Here is an 18,627-nt window from a genome sequence, read left to right as displayed (position 1 = left end):
TTAGGAAATAAGGAAATGCTCAGTTAGATTTAGATTCACTAGAATTTCTGGACAAAAGATGACATACCTCACTTCATCTTTTTTCCCCTGCCCCCAATAACAAAGGTTTGTTAATGATCCTATTTTATCAGGTATAATCTATGTCAGGAATCTAAGGGCCAGTTAACAAATCAAGGTCTCCATCTCTGGATTAAACCTTTTATCTTTTGGACTAATAGTATCAACATTTCTCCATCCACATCACCATAAAATATACCCTTGGAGTTAAGGAGATAGATATTTATTACCTGAACTCTAGCTGCTAAGAGTAACTCAGGCTACACCTATAGCACTACACCCTCATCCATAAGGATATCTCTAACTAATCATAACATCCTTCCTCAACAAACCTGAACATAACCTTCTAAATTTTGTCAAGACGGTGCCCTAACACTGTCCTGTCAGGAAGTCTCCAACAGTTCATGAGGGTTAGCAGAAGAATTTAAACCTATTTGCTACCCTAAGTGGTGAGGGGTTTTTTAGTAACAGGCCCCTATAACCTGACACTATTCTTCTCAATGGGAAGTTTCTGAAATGGGCTTCATGAAGTTGTTCACTTGGTGAGTTTATCTTTAAGAGAAAATGGAAGAAAACATCACCAACTACTCCCTGTGATGGAAGCAGCAGGAAACTTTGGCTTCCTGACATTTCCTTTGGCAAACAAACCCCACCACAAGCATTCTCTAAGGGTGAGGGTTTCTAGAATCTTTCCCTGTCCAATATTATTTTAAGATCTGAAATTTGTCTCTACAACAGCTATTGACTCCTTCTTGATGGGGTCAATCAGTGTTCATTTTTATCTGCTTCATTTAGAAAACAGTTGCAGCAAGTTTCTTTTAGCTCTCTTGTGGTAACTCCTTATAAAGGAAAGCCTTATACAGAAACTTCTGTAGAGAACTTCTCCCATCCTCTCCATTAGGATAACAAGTCTGTATCTTACCAGACAAGATCATACTATCTTTTGTCCCACTTTCAGGCAGTGAACTTTTCACACTAAGGTTAGTTATTTTAGTAATAATTTTAAAAAACATCCCTACTAGTTGCAACAGGAGTTCATCATTCCAACTGGTAATGTGCAAGCTTTAGGTAAGATGGCTACTTGGTAAAAATACAAATTCTTCACATTATCCTTCGAAACAGTACAGAAATAACAGTTTCAGTGACCTTTAGACATAATGCTGGTTGTCCCATGTAATTACTCAAATGAACACAAACTAAATTTAAAAAGTCATTCTAGAGTTTAGCTAAATATAGGAAAGAATAACCAACAGAATATTCAAATATAACAATTTGATAAAATTACAATCATATTTAAATTTTTTATAATCAAATTGAATTAAGATATTAGTCATGTTCTGAGAATAAGTACTCAGTTCTTTTAATTTCTTATAACAAAAATATCTTGAGCCCAGGTAAAGAAGACACCTATGCATTTAACTGAGGCAATCTATTTAACAGGGGACCAGTAGGGGATGCTGACATGGTGTCAGTTCACTGGATTTTGCTCAATTCTTGAATATAACTCTAAAACGAGTCAGTGTGAAAATAACACCACTTGACTAATGAGAGCAGATAATTCAGACTCTTCAGAAAAACACCATAATCCATAGATCCTAGCTAAGTAACCTACCACTGCTAATGATGGACAGCCATCTTCTCCTCAGTTAATCACCACCACATTCCACCATGTCTTTACCCCTCTCCTACTTTCATTGTTCAAAACTTAGCTTTCCCAATAGGTTTTCAGTCTGTAAAATCCTTGGGCGAGCAGGGTTGCTTCTACACTGCTTCCACTTAAGCCACTGCCTGAAGCTAGGACTCCTATAGCATTCCATGAAGGTCCTCAAATAGAAAGAAAAATTGTCATTTTAACAAAAATGCAATTAACCAAGCCAACGATTGTTAAGTACATTTTAAGGCCTTTAGAAAACTCTGGCTAACTGACAACTGTGCATTGTGAATAATACTTTTTTAAAAGAAAAGATTAATTCCTATATGTGATTTTAGAGATTCAAGCAAATGTTGCCTTTTCTTCCTTCTGTCCATCCGTAACAATTAACATGTGCAAAGACACTAATGTAATTGTTATATATATATATATATATATATATATATATATATATATATATATATATATGATATCCTAACATGATATTTAATTTCCTACAGGCAAGGATCAGGCATATGTGTTTAACGTAGCCTGAGGACTCTAGACTTCCCTGAAACCTTCACATTTGAAAAGTGAATTGTTATTAAATCTAACAGATGACATCTTGGTGAATATCAGAACATGGATTACAGAGAGTCGAGTAGAAGACAGTTTCATGGCATGACAACTCGGGATGGGTCAGGCCTGAAAAAGTTGATCACTACATATCAGCTTCCCTGAGAAATGGCTGCTTTTCAGAATTTTTCTCCTTTTTAACTAAGAGATTTCGACGATATTTTCTCTTCATTTTCCAAAGCTCGTTCCTTAGCAACAGCTTCAAGGACTCTCTCAGTAAAAACAACTATTTTTAGATTTGAGTCAGTAGTAAAAATTCATGTTTTTGGTCAGGAATACCATGAATTCACATAGTTTTGGACATAATTAAGTCAGATAAATCAGAAGCTTCCCCAGTGTAGTAGGTGTTGGATGAGTGATGTAAAGAAATTCAGACAGCTTGTTTGAGGTATGGATTATGTTATAGATTTCTGGATATTTAATAAATTCACCTCAAGTTTTCAAACTTTTGACATTCAAACATCGTTAATCATGGCTTTTACTGTAGTTATGTGTCTCACTTGGGCCCGCCTCACATGAATAATAATCTGATTTCCTGATTTATTGATGGAAATCTCTCTGTTATTCAATAGGATAAATATTTGTGCCTAGAATTTTTCTACTTAGATGCTATATTATTGCCTCATAAAACAATATGATGGAACAGTTACTGACAAAAACAGTAAAAAATAAGCAACTGTTGGTTTTGCCTGCACACAATTATAAAGTGAAATTCCACTGCAAGTTAATTACAGACATTAATTCTTATTTAGAATCTACCACAGAGGGTCAAATATATGAGTCATTATTAAATCTCACTTGGACAGATAATAATGATTTCAAAAGACTTGTTATTAATTTTATTTTCTAAAAACGTTGGAAGTGCCTGAAGTGTTGTGTTCTTCGCAAATGTAAAGCACTAGCTCAAATGTTCCCACTAAAAAACAATGTATATAAAGTCCTATCTGAGACTTGTGTGTCTGCAAATAGGTAATTACCTGTAACAATGAACGGGGTTGCTTTCTTCACAAGAGAATAGGTATTTCTTCTAAACAGCAGAAAGTCGAACTGGAAAAAAACAAGTGCAGCTGTGACATTTCTGACCTCATCTCATTCCAGCAGCCGTGAGATTGGTCCTCTTTGAAGAATAAACTGACTAGAAATAAACAAAGGTTTAGATGCTCTTCTTTCCTAGATCTAGGCCATTTCAACCACACATGAAAGTAGAATTGTCCCTTTTCTAGGGATGTGCTCATTTTTAGAAAAGCCCAAATCTTTATAAATAAAATATATAATGTGGTAGGCAGAATAATTGTCTCCCAAAGGTGTACGTTTCCTAATGCCTAGAATCTACGAAAATGTTAATTACATGGCAAAGGCGACTTAAGGTCTCAGGTGGAGTTATTTACGGCTATTAATCAGCTAACCTTCTCTAGATCATCTGAGTGGATCCGATGTAATCACAAGGGTCCATAAGTGGGAAGGGGGAGGCAAAAATGTCAGTGTCAGAGTGATAAGATGATGCGAGAAATACTTGATCGGCTACAGCTGGATTTGAAGACGGACAGGGGCCAGGAACCAAGGAATGTGGGTACTTTTAGAAGCTGGAAAAAGAGCAAGGATTCCCCTGGATGCTCCAGAAGGAACACACTGTTGACATTTGGTTTTAGCTCAGTGAGACCCATTTTGGACCTCTGACATCCAAAACTGTAAGATAATAAATGTGAGTTATTTTAAGCCAGTAAGTTTGTGACAATTTGTTTCACCAGCAACAGAAAACTAAGGCAAGGAGGAACAGGAGAGTTAAGAGAGTTCTGAGGAGAAACACATCACAGAAACCCCTCCATTTGGATTTTGAAAGATTGGCTGCAAGTCCATTTGCTTGTAAGTTCAAATGTACAGTATGAAAACGGCCACCCACGCCCTCTGTCGATGGTGACAAAGCTGACAGCCTTGGTTCCTGGGCAAAGCTTTATTCTTACCTATGATGTGCTGTAACTGAAAGGCAGAACAGAATTACCTTTCTACAGTGTGAAGAACAGCCCTTTCCTGAAGTAAGATTTCCTATTGGGCACTTGCCCCAGATGGAGGAAATTGTGCTCAGAACTGAGTGTCATTGAGAATCAGAGGTCCCTCAAGTCCATTTCTGAACTCTGCTGTGCTCCCGGATTAGAATGAGAACTCCTCAGCTGCATCACCTTCCCCAAGGTCATCCAAGTAGCAGGAGCAGGGTCCCCTTCTCCACTGGAGCTGCTACCAGCAAGCCAGACACTGACCTAAATGTTTTCTACATTACTTCATTTTGTGCTTTTATCTAAAATAGGAGAAGACTAAAGTGCTTTTTTCTCACATACCCCAAGTTTTATTTGCTAACACCCTTAATTTCTTTTTTTTTTTTTTTTTTGCGGTACGCGGGCCTCTCACTGCTGTGAACTCTCCCGTTGCGGAGCACAGGCTCCAGACGCGCAGGCTCAGGGACCATGGCTCACGGGCCCAGCCACTCCGCGGCACGTGGGATCTTCCCGGACCGGGGCACGAACCCGTGTCCCCTGCATCGGCAGGCGGACTCTCAACCACTGCGCCACCAGGGAAGCCCACACCCTTAATCTCTTAACCACTAATCCCATGAAATATTTACTTAGCTTGTTATAAATGTTATAAATGTTATAAATGTCCTGACCTTCCCATTCTTTAGGTGTTTTTGACTCTCACCCTTCACAACCCTACTGTGAATAGCTGGTTGAGTAGACGTTAGCACATATGACTTTAACCGTACCCATCCATTCATGCATTTGCCAAGCACTGTTCTGAGTCCTGTGGTTGCAATGATGGCTAAGGATGGCAAATTCGTTCTCTAAAGGAGTTTTATCTTCTAGCGGGAATATGAGAAAGACAGAAACAAAACAACAAACAGGCACTTTCATTTAGACATACACACCAAATTATAAGTTCAGGTGCTGATGTGTAAAATAAAACAATGGGAACCAGAGCGACACAGAGATTATTTTAGGAGATTATTTTAGCCAAGATGGTATCAAAATTATTTCTAAAGTTTTAAAAAACGATTTCATTTTGTCACATGCCTTTAAAAAATACTTTTCTCCCCCATCCTTCCAGAGAATTTGAGAGAGTATAGGCAAAAATAATGATTAGATTACACACACACACACACACACACACACACACACACACAGAGATACACAAATATGCACTAACCCTCAATGACCGAAGCAGTAGTTCAAACCATCTTAGAGTTACAAAATGAATCTGTTATTGTAACATACCTATTCTCTGCTTATCTACTTTGAAACCACCCACATCCTTTTAAAGTAAAAGAAAACTTTCTAAAGCAGTTTGTGCAAGGAATAACTCTACCTCAAGTACCTCACCAGGGAGTGTCAGGGATAAATAACCTTTGAGAAAAAATCAAATATATAAATATGACATGTTAAATTAAAAGTCTGAAAATGTTGAGAAATAGCCAAACACTATTATTTATATTTACAATATCACCTGTGTATCTCTATATCACCATATAGATATAATACTCCTTTTAATAAAGAAAGAAATTATACTCCAATAAAAACATTTAAAAAATAAATGAATAAATAAATAAATAAACAAGAAGCAAAAAAAAAAAAAGAAAGCATGCCACATATGAAGGAAAGTATCTCTCACATTTGAGGAAAAATGGCTTGACTTTTCACAGATCACCACTTAGGAATAAATTTGATTTTTATGCAAGGGGCTCTCCACGGACAAAACATGCTGACTTGCAGAATATACATAATACAAATCACCAAAATTAAAAAGAAAAATCCATCACAGATTATTTTAAAGTCTCCTATTCTTGTGTATTTAAAATATAATTTGATATTTAAAATCTTAATTCAGATTTTTAAAATACATATACTGTTAAAAAATCAAATAAAACATGTCTGATACATACAACAATATAAAAAATACATTAACAGGGCTTCCCTGGTGGCGCAGTGGTTGGGAGTCCGCCTGCCGATGCGGGGGACATGGATTCGTGCCCCGGTCCAGGAAGATCCCACATGCCGCGGAGCGGCTGGGCCTGTGAGCCATGGCCGCTGAGCCTGCGCGTCCGGAGCCCGTGCTCCGCAACGGGAGAGGCCACAACAGTGAGAGGCCCGCATACCGCAAAAAAATAAAAAATAAAAAAATACATTAACATATTCATGTATTTTTTGAAGTTCCAACTTTACCTTAAGTGAGATGACACTTTCAGAAATCGCTCTGTAAACTATAAAAAGCCAGAGAAGTATGATTTCTCTATTTATCAGTTCTATATTATTTTGTGTCACTCAAGAGCTAATATAAATGCGAGCAGGATACATTGTGACTTATACGTGTGAAATGTTTTGTAAATGAATACTCTTTAAAAACCAGTATAATAACTTACATGTACTTTTGCATGTTTCATAGAGTAAATTCCAGCAATAACAAACTTCAAGAATAGCTGTTTAAATATGACAAATGTTTTGTCATTAGGCCATTTTAAAGACAAAGAATATATTTCTAATCATTTGGTAAAATCTGCTAATGGATGCTTTGAAAATCACAGGTGTAGAATTACATCTTTTATAAATGAAATGAAATCTAAAACTTATTTAACTTCTAGTCCTCATTTTCCAGATGCAGAAACAGCACTAGAACAAAAAATTTCACAATTTGTATGGAAACACAAAAGACCCCGAATAGCCAACGCAATCTTGAGAAAGAAAAACGGAGCTGGAGGAATCAGGCTCCTTGACTTTAGACTATACTACAAAGCTACAGTAATCAAGACAGTATGGTACTGGCACCAAAACAGAAATATAGATCAATGGAACAGGATAGAAAGCCCAGAGATAAACCCACGCACATATGGTCACCTTCTTTTTCAAAAAGGAGGCAAGAATATACAATGGAGAAAAGGCAACCTCTTCAATAAGCGGTTCTGGGACAACTGGACAGCTACATGTAAAAGAATAAAATTAGACCACTCCCTAACAGCATACACAAAAATAAACTCAAAATGGATTAAAGACCTAAATGTAAGGTCAGATACTATAAAACTCTTAGGGGGGGGCTTCCCTTGTGGCTCAGTGGTTGAGAGTCCGTCTGCCAATATATGGGACATGGGTTCGTGCCCCAGTCAGGGAAGATCCCACATGTTGCAGAGCGGCCATGGCCTGTGAGCCTGTGCGTCCGGAGCCTGTGCTCCACAACGGGAGAGGCCACAACAGTGAGAAGCCCGCGAACCGCAAAAAAAAACTCTTAGAGGAAAACATAGGCAGAACACTCTATGACATAAATCACAGCAAGATCCTTCTTGACCCAATTCCTAGAGAAATGGAAATAAAATCAGAAATAAATAAATGGGACTTATTGAAACGTAAAAGCTTTGGCACAGAAAAGGAAACCATAAACAAGATGAAAAGAAAACCCTCAGAATAAGAGAAAATATTTGCAAATGAAGCAGCTTACAAAGGATTTATCTCCAAAATTTACAAGCAGCTCATGCAGCCCAGTATCAAAAAAACAAACAACCCAATCCAAAAATGGGCAGAAGACCTAAATAGACACTTCTCCAAAGAAGATATACAGATAGCCAACAAACACATGAAAGAATGCTCCACATCACTAATCAGTAGAGAAATGCAAATCAAAACTACAATGAGGCATCACCTCACACCACTCGGAATGTCCATCATCAAAAAATCTAGAAACAGTAAACACTGGAGAGGGTGTGGTGAAAAGGGAACCCTCTTGCACTGTTGGTGGGAATTTAAAATGATACAGCCACTATGGAGAACAGTATGGAGGTTCCTTAAAAAACTAAAAATAGAACTACCATATGACCCAGCAATCCCACTACTGGGCATATACTCTGAGGAAACAATAATTCAAGAAGAGGGCTTCCCTGGTGGTGCAGTGGTTGAGAGTCCGCCTGCCGATGCAGGGGACACTGGTTGGTGCCCCGGTCCGAGAGGATCCCACATGCCATGGAGCGGCTGGGCCCGTGAGCCATGGTCACTGAGCCTGCACGTCCGGAGCCTGTGCTCCACAACGGGAGAGTCCACAACAGTGAGAGGCCCGCGTACCGTAAACAAAAAAAAAAAAAGAAGAGTCATGTACCACAATATTCATTGTAGCTCTATTTACAACAGCCGAGACATGGGAGCAACCTAAGTGTCCATCGACAAATGAATGGATAAAGAAGATGTGGCACATATATACAATGGAATATTACTCAGCCATAAAAAGAAATGAAATTTAGTTATTTGTAGTGAGGTGGATGGACCTAGAGTCTGTCATTCAGAGTGAAGTCAGAAAGAGAAAAACAAATACCGTATGCTAACATATATATTCCATATATATGGAATCTAAAAAAAAAAAAAAGAAAAAAAAATTATGAAGAACCTAGAGGTCAGGACAGGAATAAAGACACAGGTGCAGAGAATGGACTTGAGGACACGGGGAGGGGGAATGGGAATCTGGGATGAAGTGAGAGAGCAGCATGAACATATACACACTACGAAATGTAAAACAGATTGCTAGTGCAAAGCAACCGCATAGCACAGGGAGATCAGCTCGGTGCTTTGTGACCACCTAGAGGGATGGGGTAGGGAGGGTGGGAGGGAGACACAAGAGGGAGGAGATATGGGGATATATGTATATGTATAGCTGATTCACTTTGTTATACAGCAGAAACTAACACACCATTGTAAAGCAACTATACTCCAATAAAGATGTTTAAAAAAAAATAAGTATAGGAATGACTGAAACATGCTTTTGAAGAATCACCCAAAAAACAGCATTAGTGAACAATAGTTTTTACACAGAACTGTATTCATTATCCTGTAATAAAACATAATGGAAAAGAATATGAAAAAGAATACATGTATATATTCTTTTTCATACTCAGTTATATATATAACTGAATACTTTTCACATACTTTATACATATAACTGAATCACTTCGCTGTACACCAGAAACTAACATAACATTATAAATCAACTATACTTGAATAAGAAATACATTTTAAAAAACAATAGTTTTAAAATTGACGTTAAGATAATTATTTTTTTTTTAAGATCATTATTTTAACAACTTTGAAAGACAACTTCTGGGCATAACATTATTCAGGATAAAGCAGAATATTTTCCTTAAGAAACTAAAGGCTTCATAGTTTGTGAAAATAATGCAGACTACTCTGTATTGGAAACTGTTCCGTGCATCTGGTCTGTTCCACTGCACATTGTATTAGCTTTCTAGGCTTGAAGATAACAAGACACCACAAACTGGGCGGCTTAGAAGAACAGAGACTTAGAGTTTCAATGCTCTAGATGCCAAAAATCAAGGTGTTGGCAGGCCCACGGTCCCTCTGAAGCCTATAGGAGAACCCTTCCTTGCCCCCTCCCAGCTCCTGGTCTGTTCGTAATCTTTGGCATTCCGTGGCTTCCAGCTACATACCTCCAGTCTCTGCCTTGCCTTCTCATGATGTTTTCTGTGGGTGTTTGTGTCTTCACGTAGCCATCTTTTTAAAAGGACACAAGTCATATCAGACCAGGAGCCCATCCAACTCCAGGATGATCTCAACTTAATTACATTTGTAACAACACAATTTCCAAATAAGGTCACATTCTGAGTTACTGTGGGTTAGAATTACAACATATCTTTCTTGGGGGGAACACAATTCAACTCATCACACACATTTAAAACATGCAACTTCACAGCTAATTCTTTAATGTTTCCCAATGCTTTCTTGGATGAGTCTTCAGAAGCATCTTTCAGTCATTACCATGCTCAGTAGCTCTTCTACATTCACTTGGCTAAATTCATCAACAGCATATAGGGAAGTATGCGTATGTGCTACCAGACTCAGGTTCGGCTGTTTGCTGCTCAAAAGCCAATGTACAGGAGACAAGTGTTGGTAGGAAAGGAAAGGTTGCTTTTTTCAGGAAGCCAGCAACCTGGGGAGAAGGCAGACTCATGTCTAAAAGCCAGTTCCCCTGCTGCTGATCAGGGGGGAAAAGTTTTTAAAGGGGAGTTTCAGGGGAGTATAGATGGAGGGAGGGGGCTACATGCAGAAACAGCACAGTCAGCTCTGACAGTCATCTTGAAATTAGTCATGTGGCGGTCTGATCAGCATCATCTTGATTGTTCTAAGCACAGTTAATCTTCAGTTTCAGGGTCGCTTTGTTGCCATTTCTTTGAGGCCAGTTCTTAGAATTCTGTAAGATGGAGCAGCTTATGTCATGGCTACAGCCTGGTCATCACGTAATTAACTTCTTTCAGTTGGTGGGGAGTTTCAGCATCTACAACACAGCTCAGGATATGGCTCAGAATATTATGATAGCCCTTGAGGAGGAACCAAAGGTACTTGACTTTGTTTAATGACTAAACTATTATCTTGTTTTGCTTGATTATTTTCCTTTATTTTCTGTATTTCCTCATTTCTCTGATTAATTCTGTTCTCTAGCTAAAGTTTTTCTACAAACAAGAGACAGGCAGCGGAGCTGGGGGTTTGTGTCCCAGAAAGGGCTCATTGGGTCCTGCTCCATACATATGCACTTGGTGTTATATTTAAAACACAGCAGAAATGACAAGTTCTTGTTCTTAAAAATTATGTTTAATCAGTGTCACACTTAGAAATAAGTCAATGTTTTCATTGGCTAAAATAGACTCTGTTTCTACTATATTTCAATATCTAATCAGATGAGCGCTGCACTTTTTTGTGGTCATGACAAGTACAATTTTGATGAGGACAAATTCACTTAAAAACGATAATGCCTATGTATTTTGTACTTGCAATCTTATAAGGAAATTTAAACCAAATACATGGAATGTAGAAAATGAAAGAAGTCTCTAATTGCAAAATTATCCTATCTCAGTGTCCCACAGCAGCCTCTCCCCAGCCAAACTGGCCCATTTGTTTCCATCCCTGCTGCTCCTATTCCTCCATCTGTTCCCCACTATCCTCCACCAGGAATCCTGTCACATTTGACTATACCACTGGCCCGGCCTCACATGCCTTGGACACCAAGCTACTTTTATTAGTGTTTTCTTTGGAAAGTATGCCAGTTACATAGGTAAAGAAGGCTAAAGACATACTTATTTTTTTATGCCTTTTAATATATTTATTGACTATTTGTGCTTCTTGTGATAAATGCCTCCATATATCCTTTGTAAACTTTTCCTTCACTTGTTTAGCTTCTTTGATTTGTATGTACTTCTGAAGTATTCTGGTTAATAATCTTTTTTTAAAATTTTTATTGGAGTATAGTTGCTTTACAGTGTTGTGTTAGTTTCTCCTGTAAAGCAAAGTGCATCAGCTATACGTATATATACATCCCCTCTTTTTTGGATTTCCTTCCCATTTAGGTCACCACAGAGCAGTGAGTAGAGTTCCCTGTGCTATACAGTAGATTCTCATTAGTTATCTATTTTATATATAGTGGTGAATATATGTTAATCCCAATCTCCCAATTCATCCCAACTCCGCTTTCCCCCCCTTGGTGTCCATACATTTGTTCTCTGTGTCTCTATTTCTGCTTTGCAAATAGGTTCATCTGTACCATTTTTCTAGATTCCACATATATGTGTTAATATGTGATATTTCTTTTTCTCTTTCTGACTTACTTTACTCTGTATGATAGTCTCTAGGTCCATGCATGTCTTGGCAAATGGCACAATTTCGTTCCTTTTTATGGCTGAGTAATATTCCATTGTATATATGTACCACATCTTCTTTATCCATTCCTTTATTAATGGACATTTGGGTTGCATCCATGTCTTGGCTATTGTAAATAGTGCTACAATGAATATTGGGGTGCACGTGTCTTTTTGAATTATGGTTTTCTCAGGGTATATGCCCAGTACTGGGATTGCTGGGTCATACAGTAGCTCTATGTTTAGTTTTTAAGGAACCTCCATACTGTTCTCCATAGTGGCTGTATCAATTTACATTCCCACCAACAGTGCAAGAGGGTTCCCTTTTCTCCACACCCTCTCCAGCACTTGTTGTTTGTAGATTTTCTGATGATGCCCATTCTATCAAGTGTCAGGTGATACCTCATTGTAGCTTTGAGTTGCATTTCTCTACTGATTAGTGATGTTGAGCATCTTTTCATGTGCCTCTTGGCCATCCGTGTGCCTTCTAAGACATACACTGATTTAGATCACCATCCATTTCTCATACCCAGAAGTGTATGTGGCAAAATTAATTAAATCAGTAAATACTTTGTACTGTGTGCTTTTTAATAATGCTCACGTTAGGCTTACATCCTATAAACTTACTTAAACGTGACATACTTATATAGGACACCGAATAAGATTCACCACGGTGCTTTTAAACCTCACTGTAATGTAAGATCTAAGAGGATGGTGACCTTGGCTATCGAACTTATGATGGAATGACTTGCCAGGTCTGAAATACATCATCTGGCTCAGAGCCACTGTTCAGTACATATTTGCTGAATGAGTACATAAATGAATGAATTACCTCTTTGCTATTTTCAGTGCCTAATATAGGTCTTTATCATATCTTGCCTGGTCTGTTACATAATTTTCTAATGGTATACCAGGGACTGGCTAAGTGTTCACAAAACCACTCCCATTTTCTCCTGAGGATATGGCCGGCCATCCTTTTCCAGAACGACTTGCAGTTATAGATGTGGACTTGTTACACTGTTGGTTCAGTAGAATTTGAGTAGAAGGGAAAAATATCACCTGGTCTGTGACATATACTGCCTGGTTAGGGCTACAGTTAGGGCGAGGTTTAGGGTTAGACTAAAATCTTCCACCTTCCTTCTCTTCTCTTCTGGTCAGATCCAGAGCAGTCATAAGACCCTAGAGGATGAAGAGTTTTTGGGTGAAAGAAACCTAAGACCCGAATTGACTGCATGGAGCGGAGACTACCCCCCGCACAGTTGCCAACCTGCTCTGGACTGTGACGTGAGAACTAAGCTCCCAGTGCATTAGGAGGTGAGATTTTTGATTGTTAGTTAGAGTAGTTAACATATAACTAGTACCAAAATTGGTGCCTTCAAGAAGGGTTTTGTTTTTGTAAAAAAAAAACCTAACATTGGACTTCACTGTCAATTGTCAAGAGAAGATAAACTGGAAGCTGAAAAAAATGGTGACCCACGTTATGTGATGGCAAATTATCTGTTCAAGCTGTCACCTGAGATTACTTGGAAGGAAAAACATGTGCCACTGAATCTGGAGCTTTGAAGGCATTGGTTGGAAAGAATTCTCGTTTTGTGCATTTGACTTCTGTTGACTCTCTTTGGCAAGATATTAAAAAAATGAATGAGCTCATCAATGAACTGGCCAATGTACAGGTTGAAACCAAAACAGTGGACAGGCTGGGAAAAACAACCAAACTTGGAGCACTTAAGATTGGAAAATCAATTTGCTCCTATATTCCAAGCTATTTGAAAATAAATGAAACTCAGGGTTACCAGGGGTAAAGTGGAGGGTAGGGAGGGATAAATTGGGAGATTGGGATTGACATATATACACGACTATATATAAAATAGATAACTAATAAGAACCTACTGTATAGCACATGGAACTCTTCTCAATACTCTCTAATGACCTATATGGGAAAATAATCTAAAAAAGAGGGGTTATATGAATATGTATAACTGATTCACTTTGCCGTACACCTGAAACTAACACAGCAACTATAATAAAACTGTAAATCAACTATACTCCAATAAAAAGTTTAAAATATACAAATAAAGTTTTTAAAATTTAAGTAAATAAATAAAAAGGGTCTGGAAGTCATAGACTATAAGTAGCAGAGATTCTACCTCTGTTTCTGGCTCTGAGGATGCAAACTATCACGAACGCTACAGCCTCAAGAAAATGAATTTTGCCCACAACCTTAGAGAGCTTTGAGGCAGAGCTTTCCTTCGTCAAGCCTCTAGAAGAACATGCAGAGTGGCTGACACCTTGATTTAAGCTTTTGAGATCCTTAGGAAAAAACCCAGCCGAGCCATGCCTGGACTTCTGTCTTACGGAAAGTGTGAGACAAAAAGGAATGCTGTTTTCAACTGCCGAATTTTTGACAGTGTGCTACCCAGCAATAGAAAACGAATACATACTCCTTCCAAGGATAAACACTCCTTGTTCCATCACATCGCTCCCTAAAACACAGAATATTACTTCTGGGCCTTTTCCTTAATGGTCAGGTTCAAATGCCCTTCCCTTTACCTACCTGGCCAAATCCTGTCATCCCTAAAGGATCAGCTTAGATGCCATTCTTGCCTCCATCCCCTGCACCCCCTGCCCTGCCCTGCCCTACCCACTATACATGGAATTAATCCTGTCTTCTCTATCGCCCTTGTTTTGGTACTTTGACTGCACACATTATTGTTAGCTGTTTATGAGTTTATGCACTAATCTGTGAATTCTTTCAGAGAAAGACATATCTTATTGATCTGCAAATTCTTACCACCTGGTACAGGGCCTGACCCTTAGCAAGTGTTAAGTAAGTATTTGTCCTCTGTGATTTCCAGATTCTTCTAATTTTCCATTGGTTTTGCTCAAACTCTAATGAGCTCTTGTCGTTTCTTTTCTCAATTTGGCCAGTATTTTCTTTTCCTTTATTTGCTTCTACTCTTTGTCAGATATTATCCCAGTAATATTTCCTTTTCACTGTGGCTCTTATTTTTAAAGACAACTGTTTTGATACCATCCGGTTTCATAAACATAGATGTTTATAAGTTTGAAGTCTGAAAAAATGTATCGCTTAAGCAGCCAACTTATGTAATGATTACAGACACTCTTCACAAGCCTGAGTCTCAATAATAATCACAGTAGTCAGAAATGTTACATGTATATTTCTAGAAATATTTATGCTGCTTTATGCCAAGTATCATGTGCTTCAGATTTCAGTACATCACTGGGGTTGAGAACTCAGGCTCTGCATTCAGACAGACTTAGAGTCCATTTCCCTAATTCTTGGGTGACAATGGCCAAATTACTTAATCTCTCCAAGTCTCAGATAATGAAGTCATTAACCTCATAAGGCCACTATAAGGGTCAAATACCACACACGTGGTTGAAGCTAAAAAAAAGTGTTACCGTGAAACCATTGGGAATTATAGATTAGGTGCAATGGTGCATTTATTGTATCCCTGTTAAATAAATTGCATAGCCACAGATGGCTTTCTCTACAATAAAACTATTTAAGATAAATATATATAAATTTAATTTTTTTCTTTGAATAAAATAAATGTTTGTCACTTTTTAAAATAGACAATATGGATAGACACAAATAAGGAATAAATGAAAAGGAATAAATTCATTAGGACTTTGTTCCTATACTTTATTCTTTATTCTGAATGTTGGAAATGATGAGTAAAGTAGTTGATAAAGACTTCCCTCACCTCAGGCAAACAAGAGGACTTTCTTAGGTTGCAAATCATTATGAAATAGTCTCAGTATAAGCTTTGCTTTAGCCCAGGTGATATCTGTAAAGGTGTGCAGAAAAGTTTGTAAAATTGGTGTGAAAGAGCTATAAATGAAATATTTATGATACATTTCTAGGGGAGATTATTAGACATGGAAAAATGTTAGCGAACAGGAAATACAGTGTATTAGAGAGAGAAGTGAACTCGGACTCAGAGTGGAGCTAAACCGTATCTCTGCCATTGAGCGCTGCCTGACCCCAGCAGATCCTGTCTCTGATCTGGACCTTTTCTCCATCTGTACCCTGAGCACAGAGAGCGTAATCACTGTGGCTAAATATGCAACTGTCAGTGTTTTGGCCTGTAAAATGCTTCTGCAAAACATGACTTCTCCTTCAAGACATCCTTCCTACTGAGCCAGGACCTAACCCTAGTATCCCTCGTAATATTGTACTCAAGAGAGCCATTACCATTCTGTTTATTATTATTGTTAAGTGGTATAAAATATAAATCTAATCAGCCATCCACATTACAGATAAATTCTGAAGACCTTCTTACTTTTTAAACTCCATATTTCATAGGAACATATTAAAATTTCACTATCATAATTTGATTTTATATTTATGATGTGAATATTAAAATTAGAAAATGTTTTGTACTTAAAGAACTTTAAAATATCCATTATCAGAAAAACTTGTTGCTTAGGAAGATAACTAACATCAAAAAAAAAAAAACTTTGGGGCTTCCCTGGTGAGGCAGTGGTTAAGAATCCTCCTGCCAATGCAGGGGACACGGGTTCGAGCCCTGGTCCGGGAAGATCCCACATGCCGCGGAGTAACTAAGTCCGTGCGCCACAACTACTGAGTCTGCGCTCTAGAGACTGCAAGCCACAACTACTGAGCCCACGTGCCACAACTACTGAAGCTCGCCTGCCTAGAGCCCATGCTCCGCAACAAGAGAAGCCACTGCAATGAGAAGCCCGTGCACTGCAACGAAGAGTAGCCCCCCGCTCACTGCAACTAGAGAAAGCCCGCACGCAGCAACGAAGACCCAACACAGCCAAAAATAAATAAATAAATATATATATATATAAAAAAAAAACTTTGGATGAGATATGATTTTTTACACGCTGCTTTTAAAATAAGGGAAACAGCATGATCCAAACTGAACATATGAATTCAACCACTGAAGGCTAGTGCTCTTTCCTTCTTTTCTCATTACAAAACCCCAACTGACAGGTACACTTTCATCACAATTCAGCTTAAGGCTTACCTTCTCCATGAAACTTTTAAAGAATAACCCACGTAAAGAACTGTAAAGTTCAGAGACCATGTAACAAGATAACAGACCACGCAATTAAAAGACACAGAATCTCAGATTCAATATAAGTAAAATCAACTCTATGCTCCTTACAAATGACACAAAATGACAAAAGGATAAGAATAAAATAATGGCTGCTGTTTTCAGCGTTTTTGCTAACAAGATATGCTAAGCAACCATTCAACTGAAAAAAAGTATGAATGTTGGATAAAACCTAGGGAAGCGTATTTTTAAATCTCACCATAAGATTTAAACTAATAATAATAAAAGAATAATGATGACAGTAATATTGCTCAGGCCAAACCTCAGTGAAAGTGGGAACTAAAATGAAGCACTGACGATAGCTTTCATCTTGAAGGTAACTGTTAGACCTCATAAACTTGAGTTGATGTTTTCATGGCCTTCTATAGCTTAAAGGTTAAGAGACAAAGCCTGGAGCCTCTCTCAGTAGAAGATCTAAAAGAAAAACTTCACTCTAAAGATCTAGGACACCAATGGCTATAAACATGATGTAAAAGTGAATTATATACACCTGTCTTATTGCTAATAATTAGCAGTAATCATGAACCATCCCTCATATGACCTAAATTCCAATAATAAATTTTAATTTATAGTGATCCTTGATAATGTAGTTCACTGAGGGACCTGGCAGAAGAAAAACCAATCTTTTAGAGGAAACTGTCTTTATCCCAGGACTCAGAAAATGTCCATAAATTAAATTCCAAGAAATATGAATTCACACTCAAAAAAGCACAAAACACTAAAAGAAACAAAGCATGAAAGAGGCAATGAAAACAACTGTCAACAGAATCAGACTCATGACGACTTCGAGTACAGGAGCCATCCGGCAGCATATAAAAGAACTATGCTTTGTAGGTTCAAAGATGTAAACCGGGAAGATAAAATATAAATGAAAACCACAGACTATATAAATCAATTACCAAACAGATTTGATAAAGAACCCAATAGAACTTTTAGAATTTCAAAGTACAATCATTTAGTCCAAAAATCATTAGAACTAAAGAAGTAAGATTTGAACTGGAAGGAATGACTCAGAATGTAACACAGATATAGAGACACCAGTTATGACAGGCAGGTTAAGTGGCCCGGAGACTGAGAGAGTCATGCACATTGGTGTGAGTCAGAGTTTGAATTGGGAACAGTACTGTCCAACTGGGCAGTTTAGGGAGAGGTTAAGAATGGCGATGTATAAATTGGGGGCCATAGTTTAAGGAAACTGCATGATGCATTTTAGTGTCCCCAGGTTAGTACCTGTGGGGGGCACTACCTCCTTAGGACCAGTGAGGAAAGTAAGGGAGTGGTGATGGAACCCAGAGAGGACAGCCATAGGGAAAAGGCTGCCTGACAGGAGCATGGCTTTCAGTAAATGGTCCATCAGCCTGGCTGAGCAGCCATGGTAATAAGTAGCCAAATTCACTTTCCTCCCTCTCTCTAATCCACTGCCTGTGCCTTACCTTCTTTGAACATCACTGGAAACCAGAGGGCAAAGGAGGTCATTACTGCAGTTCATACAAGTCAGCCTCTCAGAGATGAGTCGATAAGAGGTCAAAAAA

The sequence above is a fragment of the Delphinapterus leucas genome, chromosome 5 (genome assembly GCF_059928025.1).
Source record: "Delphinapterus leucas isolate spDelLeu-1000000601 "Yukka" chromosome 5, BTC_Dleu_Yukka2, whole genome shotgun sequence".
NCBI classification, from domain to species: domain Eukaryota; kingdom Metazoa; phylum Chordata; class Mammalia; order Artiodactyla; family Monodontidae; genus Delphinapterus; species Delphinapterus leucas.
Note: the sequence above shows the minus strand (reverse complement) of the source record.